Source organism: Periophthalmus magnuspinnatus, chromosome 17 (assembly GCF_009829125.3).
Source record: "Periophthalmus magnuspinnatus isolate fPerMag1 chromosome 17, fPerMag1.2.pri, whole genome shotgun sequence".
NCBI classification, from domain to species: Eukaryota; Metazoa; Chordata; class Actinopteri; order Gobiiformes; family Gobiidae; genus Periophthalmus; species Periophthalmus magnuspinnatus.
The window spans coordinates 25777255-25789091 of record NC_047142.1 but is presented as its reverse complement, the minus strand read 5'-3'; the positions used below and the strand labels follow the sequence as shown (position 1 = coordinate 25789091).

The 11837-nt window shown below is 46.9% G+C and overlaps 1 pseudogene; it reads left to right on the top strand.

Moving 5' to 3' along the window:
* LOC117384808 (NLR family CARD domain-containing protein 3-like) overlaps positions 1-4693 on the top strand; it is an 18676-nt pseudogene extending 13983 nt beyond the window's left edge.
* Positions 4694-11837: the final 7144 nt, after the last annotated feature.

The following is an 11837-nucleotide window of genomic DNA, read 5'->3' as shown; positions in this document are numbered from 1 at the left end:
GCATAAATGAGGTGTAGGACAAATATCCGCTGACCAGCCCCGTTTGTCCAGACGGGAGGTCAAATAAAGTCCAATATATTAATAAATTGTAGGTCTGGGCTTTTCTAATTTGACACCAACACTGTTCAGTATATATGCGTTTAATATGTCTGTGAAAATAAATATACACATTTGCAATGCAGTTGGTATTAAAAGTGTGTAAAAATTGTTATCAAGTCTACACTCACCTGAAGGATTATTAGGAACACCATACTAATACGGTGTTTGACCCCCTTTCGCCTTCAGAACTGCCTTAATTCTACGTGGCATTGATTGAACAAGGTGCTGATTCATTCTTTAGAAATGTTGGTCCATATTGATAGGAGCATCTTGCAGTTGATGGAGATTTGTGGGATGCACATCCAGGGCACGAAGCTCCCGTTCCACCACATCCCAAAGATGATCGGGTTGAGATCTGGTGACTGTGGGGGCCATTGTAGTACAGTGAACTCATTGTCATGTTCAAGAAACCAATTTGAAATGATTGGAGCTTTATGACCTGGTGCATTATCCTGCAGGAAGTAGCCATCAGAGGATGGGTACATGGTGGTCATGAAGGGATGGACATGGTCAGAAACAATGTTCAGGTAGCCCGTGGCATTTAAACGATGCCCAATTGGCACAAAAGGACCTAAAGTGTGCCAAGAAAACATCCCCCACACCATTACACCACCACCACCACCACCTGCCTGCACAGTGGTAACAAGGCATGATGGATCCATGTTCTCAGTCTGTTTATGCCAAATTCTGACTCCACCATTTGAATGGCTCAACAGAAATCGAGACTCATCAGACCAGGCAACATTTTTCCAGTCTTCAACTATCCAATTTTGGTGAGCTCGTGCAAATTGTAGCCTCTTTTTCCTATTTGTAGTGGAGATGAGTGGTACCTGGTGGGGTCTTCTGTTGTAGCCCATCCGCCTCAAGGTTGTGCGTGTTGTGGCTTCACAAATACTATGCTGCATTCCTCGGTTGTAACGAGTGGTTATTTCAGTCAACGTTGCTCTTCTATCAGCTTGAATCACTCGTCCCATTCTCCTCTGACCTCTAGCATCAACAAGGCATTTTCGCCCACAGGACTGGGCAGACTGGAAGTTTTTCCCTTTTCACACCATTCTTTGTAAACCCTAGAAATGGTTGTGCGTGAAAATCCCAGTAACTGAGCAGATTGTGAAATACTCAGACCGGCCCGTCTGGCACCAACAACCATGCCACACTCAAAATTGCTTAAATCACCTTTCTTTCCCATTCTGACATTCGGTTTGGAGTTCAGGAGATTGTCTTGACCAGGACCACACCCCTAAATGCATTGAAGCAACTGTCATGTGATTGGTTGATTAGATAATTGCATTAAGGAGAAATTGAACAGGTGTTCCTAATAATCCTTTAGGTGAGTGTATATTGATATCTACCCATAAAAGTCACTGCACACCACTGGTTTTAGGCTTACAGAAAGTACTATGACCCAGGTACATTAGGTGGGTGCTTTATCCATGTGAGGAATAGCTGCTGGATATCATCTGTGTAACCCAAAGGTGCAGTGTGTAACTTCTGTGGAAGGAGCTTGAGTTTACAGTTGTTTGTGTTTATTCAGGAAACAGTGTCGGAGTTTGTAAACTGAAGAGACATCTGCAGCAGAGGTTCAACCGAGTGTTTGAGGGCGTGGTTAAAGCGGGAGACTCCACCCCTCTGACCGAGATCTACACAGAGCTCTACATCACAGAGGGCAGAGCCTCAGAGGTCAACCAGGAACATGAGGTCAGACACATGGAGACTGCGTCCAGGAGACCAGCTTCTCCAGACACCACTATCACATGTGAAGACCTCTTTAAAGGCTGCCCACATTCACCAGACCCAATCCGGACAGTGCTAACAAAGGGCGTGGCCGGTGTAAGGAAAACAGTGCTGACTCAGAAGTTCAGTCTGGACTGGGCTGAAGGCTGAGCCAATCAGGACCTAGAGCTGCTGTTCCCGTTCACTTTCAGAGAGCTCAATGTGCTCAGAGACACACAGTTCAGCCTGGTGGGACTGATGCACCACTTCTTCAGTTCATCCAAAAGTCTCAGCAGCTTCCAACAGTTCCAGGTGCTGTTCATCTTGGATGGTTTGGACGAGTGCAGACTTCCCCTGGACTTCAGCCAAACCCCAGTCCTGACCAACCCCACAGAGTCCACCTCAGTCCATGTGCTGCTGGTGAACCTCATCAGGGGGAGCCTGCTTCCCTCCGCTCGGCTCTGGATAACCACACGCCCCGCTGCAGCCAGTCACATCCCTGCTGAATGCATCTCCATGGTGACAGAGGCGCAAGGGTTCACTGATCAGCAAAAGGAGCAGTACTTCAGGAAGAGGTTCAGAGACCAGGCCACAGCCGTCATCTCCCACATCAAGAGCATCCGCAGCCTCCACATCATGAGCCACATCCCGATCTTCTGCTGGATTCTCTCCACAGTTATACAGAAGATTCTGGAACAAACAGAGAAACCAGAGCTGCCCCGGACTCTCACACAGATGTACATCCACTTCCTGGTGGCTCAGGCCAAACTCCAGAACATCAAGTATCACCAGGGATCTGGGGCGGACCTTCACTGGACTCCAGAGACCAGGGAGATGGTGTGGTCTCTGGGAAAACTGGCCTTTGAGCAGCTGCAGAAAGGAAACTTGATCTTCTACGAGTCTGACCTGAGCGAGTGTGGGCTGGACACTGCAGTGGCCTCAGTGTACTCCGGAGTGTTCACACAGGTCTTTAGAGAGGAGCCAGGCCTGTACCAGGACAAGGTCTACTGCTTCATCCATCTGAGTGTGCAGGAGTTTCTGGCTGCTCTTCACGTCCATCAGACCTTCACAGAGTCTGGAGTCAACCTGCTGGAGGTCCAACAAACTTCTATTCTCTATCGATTGTCTAAAAACAAGACTAAACTGAGTTTTCCATACTGCTCTGCTGTGGACCAGGCCTTACAGAGTCCAAACGGACACCTGGACCTGTTCCTGCGCTTCCTCTTGGGGCTGTCTCTGCCAACGAATCAGAGTCTGCTTCAGGGTCTGCTGACTCAGACAGGAAGTGACCAGAGCAATCGGGAGACAGCAGAGTATATCAAAGAGAAGCTTAATGATGAGGGTCTGTCTGGAGAGAGAAGCCTGAACCTGCTTCACTGCCTCAACGAGCTGAACGACCACAGTCTGGTGGAGCAGATAAAGAGAAACATGAGAGGAGGACAGATGTGCAGGTTAAATTTTCCTGCTCTGTGGTTGGCTCTGTTGTTCCTCTTACTGTCCTCAGAGTCAGACCTGGAAGAGTTTGACCTGAGGAAATACCAGGCCTCAGAGACAGCTCTCCTGAATCTGCTGCCAGTGGTCAAAGCCTCCACCAAAGCCCTGTGAGTCCATACTGTATTTAAACTCTTTTGTCATGGTTCTAGTCTTTAATGTCCCTCTCTCTCCTCAGTCTTTGTGGCTGTGGCCTGTCCCCTCACAGCTGTGGTCCTCTGGCCTCAGTCCTCAGCTCCTTCAGTCTCACACACCTGGATCTCAGTCACAACGACCTCCAGGACTCAGGAATGGAGCTGCTGTGTTCGGGACTGAAGAGGGCTCCCTGCAGATTGGAGACTCTTAGGTAAGATGCATTCTGCCCCTTGTGTCCACATGAGTGTAATGATTTGTGTCTTTAGGCTGTCTGGATGTCTGGTCTCAGAGAGGGGCGGGGCTGCTCTGGCCTCAGCTCTGAGCTCCGCCTCCTCCCATCTGAGAGAGTTAGACCTGAGCTACAACCATCCAGGACCCTCAGCTGAGGTCCTGAGCACTCTACGGGACGACCCCCTCTGCCCCCTGCAGTCTCTCAGGTGTGGGTCCTGGTTCAGTGGGTCTCTGGTCCATGCTTGGTCCAGGTCTTGGTCTCTGGTCTGGTCTAAACTGGACTTGTGTGTTTCAGGTTGGATCCTGCTGGAGAACAGTGGATGGTCCCAGGTCTGAGGAAGTGTGAGTTTCATTTCATTTCATGAGGACATTATCATTATGTAACTTTAGGCTTCAAGTATTCACAGTTGTAGAGGAAAAAATAATATTTTTTCAGCTACAAAATATGTATATTGACTTGAGACATGGCAGCTTTTGTCTGTAAGTATTATTCAAGCTTAATACCTACATAAAAAAAAAACAAAAAACTACTTGTGTTTGTGTCCTCAGATTCCTGTGAGTTTTCTCTGGATCCAAACACAGCTCACAGAAAACTCAAACTGTCTGAGGACAAACGGACAGTGTGAGAGTGAACCAGCAGTATCCAGATCATGAGGACAGATTTACAGACTATCGTCAGGTCCTGAGCTCCTCTGGCCTGAGGGGGCGCTGTTACTGGAAGGTGCGGTGGAGCGGGAGAAGGATCAATATATCAGTGAGTTACAGAGGAATCAGACGGAGAGGAAAGAGAGCGGAGTGTAGGTTTGGACACAATGATCAGTCCTGGAGTCTGATGGTCTTAGATGGACATTACTACTTCTATCATAACAGACAAAATGCCTCCTCCTCCTCCTTCTCCTCCGGTCCCTCAGGTCAAGTGTCTATGTTCCTGGACTCTGAGGCTGGATCTCTGTCCTTCTATGAGGTCCGCTCTGAGGGAGAACTGTTCCACCTCCACACCTTCAGCTCCTCATTCACTGACCCTCTGTTTCCTGGGTTTAGAGTGTTAGAGAACGATTCCTCTGTGTCTGTGGAGGATCTGAGGAAAGCACCTCCTCAGGGACATCGTGGATAGAATCATTAAAAGAGTTGATCAATCTGTCTTAAATTAATAAATATGTGAATAAAAAATGGTTTTAATCATTAAATTGGTCATTGAAGTGTAACCACGGCTCTACTTCTCTCCGTTCTTCCTCCGCCCGTCTCTGAAGAGTATAGTAGTGACTCCTACTTGAACAATCAGACATGTGCACAAATATAAACTCCTTAAAAGAATTATTATATATAATTCCCTGATTCTATTAGTAACGATGTCCATTCTCTCGCTGTTTGTCTCCAACCACACCACATCTGCACATCAACCAGACATTTGACCTGACACATATTTGACAGCCTCTCAAATAGCCTCTTCTTTTCCATCATGTTTCACTAATGTTTTTGCTCTTTTTTTGGTCCACACATATGAGAATCTCTGTATTAAGTTCTATGAGGGAATATTGAGCAGCAGAGGCCCATCTGTGGACTCAGGGCCTGTATTTGTGGAAAAACCTTCAGTTTATGGAAATGCACAACACTTCCCTCTGTCTCTCTTTCACTCTCTCTCCCGTTCTCTCTCCTTCTCCCGTTCTCTCTCCATTCTCTCTCTCTCACTCTTCATCCATCCTTCTCCCTGTCTTCTCTCTCTCTCTCACTCTCAATCCCTCTCTCTTTTCCTCTCTTTTCACTCTTATTCTTTGCTTGCCTCCAGCCTTTCTTTTTTCCTGAATAAACGTGGGTCTAAAAAAATCAACAAGTGAGACACTAAACACTAAAAAGAGAGGGGGGAGAAAGAGAGAGGGAGAGAGAGAAGTGGGATGGGGGTATAAAGAGAGAGAGAGAGAGGGGAAGAGGATAGAGCGAGGGAGGAAAAGGGAGAGTGCTATTGAAATAGTTTGACTTGACTTGAGGGGGGAAAGAGGAGAGAGGCAGAGAGGAATAAAGAGGTGGAGAGAGAAAGTGGAAGAGAGGGGTGAGGAGGAGAGGGGGGGTGTAGAGAAAGAGGAATAGAGAGAAACAGAAAGAGGGTTAGAAAGAAAGAAAGGGAAGAGAACATGAGAGAGATAGAGTAGGGGGATGAGAGAGGGACACATATATAGAAAGAGAGCAAACTAGAGAGGGGTAGAGAGAAAAAAGGGATGGGGAGGAGAGAGAAAGAGAGGGAGGAGAGAGTAAGACAGAACAAGAGAGGGGTCAGGAGCAGAGAGAAAGAGAGGGAGAAAAAGAAAGAGGGCAAGAGGAGTGAGAAGGAGAGAGAAAGAGAAAAAGAAAGAGAGGGGTGAGGAGGAGAGAGAAAGGGAGAAAAAGAGGGGTGAGGAGGAGAGAGGAAAAAGAAAGAGAGGACAAGAGAGGGGTGAGAAAGAGAGAGAAAGAGAGAAAAAGAAAGAGACGGGTGAGGTGGAGAGAGAAAGAGAGGGAGAAAGAGAGGGGTGAGGAGGAGAGAGGAAAAAGAGAGGACAAGAGAGGGGTGAGAAGGAGAGAGAAAGAGAGGGGTGAGGAGGAGAGAGAAAGAGAGGGGTGAGGAGGAGAGAGGAAAGAGAGGGAGAAAAAAAAGAGAGGGTTGAGAAAGAGAGAGAAGGCTGTATTCACAGATGATGGGCTCAGACTCTGATAAACAGCTCCGTATGTTCTGAGTCAGTCCATTGCAGCCTCCGTCACCAAGGAGACACATGTGAAGCATCCTGTCACCGTGGAGACACAGGTGAATCATCCCATCACCGTGGAGACACATGTGAAGCATCCCGTCGCCGTGGAGACACACACTGATCCCTGCTAGTGGCCTTCAAAGGTCATAAAGGCAATTTAATAGAGGTGCAACTTTTCTGGTGCTTGTCTCCATGGGAATGTTATTACTTTAAAAATGTTCCACAGTATGGCATTCTGCAATATGGGTGTTTATGGCTTTTGACAAAGAAGAATTCTTACTGTGAGCAGGAGATCTGACCTGTAACTCGGTCTAATGGTGCCACCGGTTTGTGTCCATGGAGATAGATGAGTATAATGCTATACAGTGGATTATTCTGTCTAAAGAAATAACTTTTCTTTGGTGACTCGGAGGTGGCATTGAACAAAGTTGAATCTTGTTTTGAATCAAAGTGTTCGGATGCTGATGTAGGCGGCGGTGGTGGTTCTTTATTCTGATGAAAAGAAAAGCATCATAATGAGTTGAGTTTAAAACCCACTTTTGTCTCTGTTTGAAAAGAAAAGTGAGTTTGATCGTCTGTGGCCTTCACTGCCAGAAAAAAAACAGCTTCATCTGAACTGACTCATTGTCGGTTTTATTCTGTTCTGTACGTGTGTGTGAGCGTGGGCAGGTATGTAGCACATTCTGAGGACATCTGTACACACACACTCACTTCATGGAGACTTTGTGAGGACCAAAAATCAGATCTGTCATTTTAATCAACAACATGGTTTAAAGTTCAGATCTGGGGACAAATTGGTTCAGATCAGGGTTTAGGGAGCTGTGAGCTGTAAGACACAAACAACAAACAAAACATAACTCCAGATCTGTTTGGGATGAGGAAAAATAGTATAATATGGGCTCTTTAAGGTCAGGTTTTAGGTTAATGTTAGTCAGTTGTTTCTGGTTAGATTGTGTTAAAGTAAAGCTCAGATTAAAGTCTGTCTTGAGTAGGGCGTCGGGTCAGGGGGTATGGGGGCAGCAGACTGATGTGAGTGTGTGCGCTGTGTGAAACCAGTGGATCATGTGATGTAAACAGACCGTGAGTTTATGGGTTTGTCCTGGAGGCTGGTTGTCCTGGAAACGAGGGATGCAGATGGGACCAGAGCGTCGTGGGAGAAAGTGCTTCATCCTCTCCTCTGCATCCTCTGCTCCTCTGGCCGTCTCCTCTGTTCCTCTGACCCTCTCCTCTGCTCTTCTGGCCCTCTCCTCTGCTCCCCTGACCATCTCCTCTGCTCCTCTGCATCCTCTGCTCCTCTGACCCTCTCCTCTGCATCCTCTGCTCCTCTGGCCCTCTCCTCTGCTCCTCTGGACCTCTCCTCTGCTCCTCTGGCCCTCTCCTCTGCTCCCCTGGCCCTCTCCTCTGCTCCTCTGACCATCTCCTCTGCTCCTCTACTCCTCTGACCTTCTCCTCTGCATCCTCTGCTCCTCTGGCCCTCTCCTCTGCATCCTCTGCTCCTCTGACCCTCTCATCTGCTCCTCTGCTCCTCTGACCCTTTCCTCTGCTCCTCTGGACCTCTCATCTGCTCCTCTGGCCCTCTCCTCTGCTCCTCTGGCCCTCTCCTCTGCTCCTTTGACCATCTCCTCTGCTCCTCTGACCTTCTCCTCTACATCCTCTGCTCCTCTGGCCTTCTCCTCTGCATCCTCTGCTCCTCTGCTCCTCTGGCCTTCTCCTCTGCATCCTCTGCTCCTCTGGCCTTCTCCTCTGCATCCTCTGCTCCTCTGACCCTCTCCTCTGCTCCTCTGGCCTTCTTCTCTGCATCCTCTGCTCCTCTACTCCTCTGACTCTTTCCTTTGCTCCTCTGGCCCTCTCCTCTGCTCCCCTGGCCCTCTCCTCTGCTCCTCTGACCATCTCCTCTGCTCCTCTGACCATCTCCTCTGCTCCTCTACTCCTCTGACCTTCTCCTCTGCATCCTCTGCTCCTCTGGCCCTCTCCTCTGCATCCTCTGCTCCTCTGACCCTCTCATCTGCTCCTCTGCTCCGCTGGCCTTCTCCTCTGCTCCTCTGACCCTTTCCTCTGCTCCTCTGGACCTCTCCTCTGCTCCTCTGGCCCTCTCCTCTACATCCTCTGCTCCGCTGACCTTCTCCTCTGCATCCTCTGCTCCTCTGACTCTTTCCTTTGCTCCTCTGACCCTCTCCTCTGCATTATTTGACATGAAGATGAAGTCCATCTCTTCTTTTAGCATCTTTCGCTATGTTTGAAATGTCATGTTCATAAATAAAACGGTTTAATGCAGCGGTGTTTTATCGATTTACTCTGTAACTAAATCTTGCTGACAGAAGTGTGCTTTGAAAGAGAGGAAGAGAGAAAGATGGGGAGAGAAGAGGGGATAGGAAAGAGATAAATACATAAAGCAGAGGGGGAGAGAGAGAGGAGGAGGCAGAGGAGAGAGAGAGATGAAAAGGAGGTGAGAGGGAAGAGAGAAAGAGAGGAAGAGAGGGGCAGACAGAGAGAAGGAGAGCTGGATGAAGAGGATGAGGAAAGGTAGATTTACGGTGATGTGTGAACAAGCGCTCTGAGTCCATGTTCATCCTCCTGTCACATGACCCGGGCCAGAGGCATGATGGGAAGTGAGGGGAGGGGTTGGACCTAATGAGCCTGTAGTTTAACACAGAGCTGGAGACAGGTCAGAATGTTGAGGCTAAATTGATCGTTTAACTGTTAAAGATTCACTGTGGAACTTTTCTGGTTGAGGAATTGTCATCTGCTCGTTTCCATGGAGATGGCGTTGCCTTGTCTAGAATGTTCCACAGTGTGTAAGTTAAGAGTAGGGTATAGGGAAGGGGTTTTCTCTTCAGTCTCTCTGTTTGGCCCTGACCCTGAGGAGCTTCTTGGATACTCAGGTCTACACCTGTGACCTTCACCTGCTCATGACTCCTTTACCGTCTCCATGGAAACATCTCACAAAAACTGTTCAGCTGATAACAAATAGGCAAAATTATTTTAAAAAGCTAAAATGATTTGAAATATATGTACATTCAGTGTGGAACAGTTCCTGACATGTCTGCAATTCATCTGGAGTGTCTGGTGATGTCGCACTTAAGTATTCCATGCTCAGGGAATCATGGGAAATGTAGTCTGTCTGTGTGTTTGTGTTTGGGTGTGTGGGGGTGTGCGTGGGTGTGTGTGTGTGTGTGTGTGTGTGTGTGTGTGAGAGAGAGAGATAAACAGATTTTTGAAATGATTTAGTGTCAGAGTGATCCAAACATGGCCTTGGCTCAGACTGAGAGGTTTAAATCATCAGGACTGTTCATTATGTAAAGTCAGCACAGGCAGATCTGTGGAGAGGCAAGCCCAGTAGGATCAGTAAGGATGCCTAGATCACCTGTAATGAAATAAAGTCTAATTATTGTTAGAAATGCCCTGCAGTGGGGCTTTAGAGGAGGAGGCTGGTCCTGGAGTGATCTTGGAGCTGTCACGAGCCTTGAAAAACAAACATTCAAACAGCGGTATGGCGTCACACTTTATTCAGTTACTGGTGGTGTTATTGCTCACAATGGGAGGCCATTCCTTCATTCTGTAATCAGGGTCACCGCTCCACAGAGCTGACCTATAACTCATCTTGGTGGCATGACTTGTGTTTGTCTCAATGGAGAGAGACACATTTTATGTCATACTGTGGGACATTCCGGTAAAGCAGTAACATCTCCATGGAGACGAGCACATGGTGACCTTTTAAATACTCAGGAAATATGACTTTGTGTCATATTTGAGGAATGCACTGAACAAACATCACAAGACACACAACCTCTTGTGGCCCTCAGCTGTTTCTCCTCACATCGCCTGAACGAAACAAGACTTACATGTGTCACAGGCAGAAGGGCAGAGGAGAGGGTCAGAAGAGCAAAGCAGAAAATCAGAGGAGCAGAGGAGAGGGTCAGAGGAGCAAAGCAGAAAATCTGAATATTATTATTTATTGATGTGGAATATTAACTGTGAAATACCACTGAATGAACTATGTTTTAACCTTTTTAAACTAATATTCCAGTTCCCTCATTATAATCATGCCTGAGGAGGTTGTATATCATCATGAATGCATGTTTGAGTAATTTAGTGATCTCTCTCCCTATTTTGGTTTGCTGTAAGCTTCTATGGAATGCTCCGCCCACAAACCTACATCACCCATGCGCCCACATGACAGTTCTCCATAAATACACAAAGACTTGATACAAAACTGTACATGGCAATTTCACAAACCTGATGTGATGTGCAGTAGTTTCATTATTGGGATGTAGTTGATTGTGTTGTGACAGCGCTCTGAAGGAGGAATTACTTATTGCAGAGAGCAAAGGAAGTGGGAACTTGGAGCATTAAAAATTAAAGTGAAACTTATAAAACATGTTAATATGTTGTTTTGGGCGAATGTAGCATTTTCAAAACAATAAAATGAAACATGGTGATGTAAATATGTTATGTGTTACAGTTAATGCCCCACAGAAGTAAAATACCTCCTCTTAAAGAACTGCAGAATAAGATTTGTTGGATTTTGAGATTTGTGATTCATTTTACTGCCTCATTTGAGACTGCTGCATCTTTCTGTGACTGAATGTTGGAGCCACGCCTCCTGGAGAGTGGGAGGAGTCTGTCACATTAGCACGAGTGGCTGATGCTAATGTCCCACATAAATCCACGCTTTCAGAAGGTATCGACCAAACCGCTCTTTGATGAGGTTAGTCATTAGCAATCTATAGCTACAGTGACCTTTGACCCCAGTTCTCCATCAAACCTCTGTCGGTTTGAGGGGATTGCCCTGGTTTAGTTCTGGCTTAGTCAGGGTTAAGTTTTAGTCCTGGTTTAGACTGGGTTTAGTCCAGACTTTGACCTTGTTGTGTCCTGGTTTAGTCCGTGGTTCAGTCTTGGTTTAGTCCTGGTTTAGTCCTGGTTTAGTCCTGGTTCAGTCCTGATTAGTCCTGGTTCAGTCCTGGTTAAGTCCTGGTTAAGTCCTGGTTTAGTCCTGGTTTAGTTCTGGTTTAGTCCTGGTTTTTGTCTTGGTTTAGTCCTGGTTTTTGTCTTGGTTTAGTCCTAGGTTAGTCCTGGTTTGGTTCTGCTTTAGTCCTGGTTCAGTCCTGGTTTAGTCCTGGTTTAGTTCTGGTTTAGTCCTAGTTTAGTCCTGGTTTAGTCCTGGTTTGGTTCTGCTTTAGTCCTGGTTTAGTCCTGGTTTAGTCCTGGTTTAGTTCTGGTTTAGTCTTATTTCAGTGTCAATAGTTTAATATTTATTTTATTTTGCTGCCATGTGTTGTTGTTTTTTAGCCTCTTTATCTCTCTTTCTCTCTCTTCCTCCCTCTCTCTCTCTCACTTTCCCTCGTTCTTATTCTCTCTCTTTCTCTCTTCTGCCCTCCTCTTTCTCTCGCTCTCTCCCTCTCTCCTCCTTTCCCTCCCCCTCTCTCGTCTTTCTCTCTGCTCGGTTGT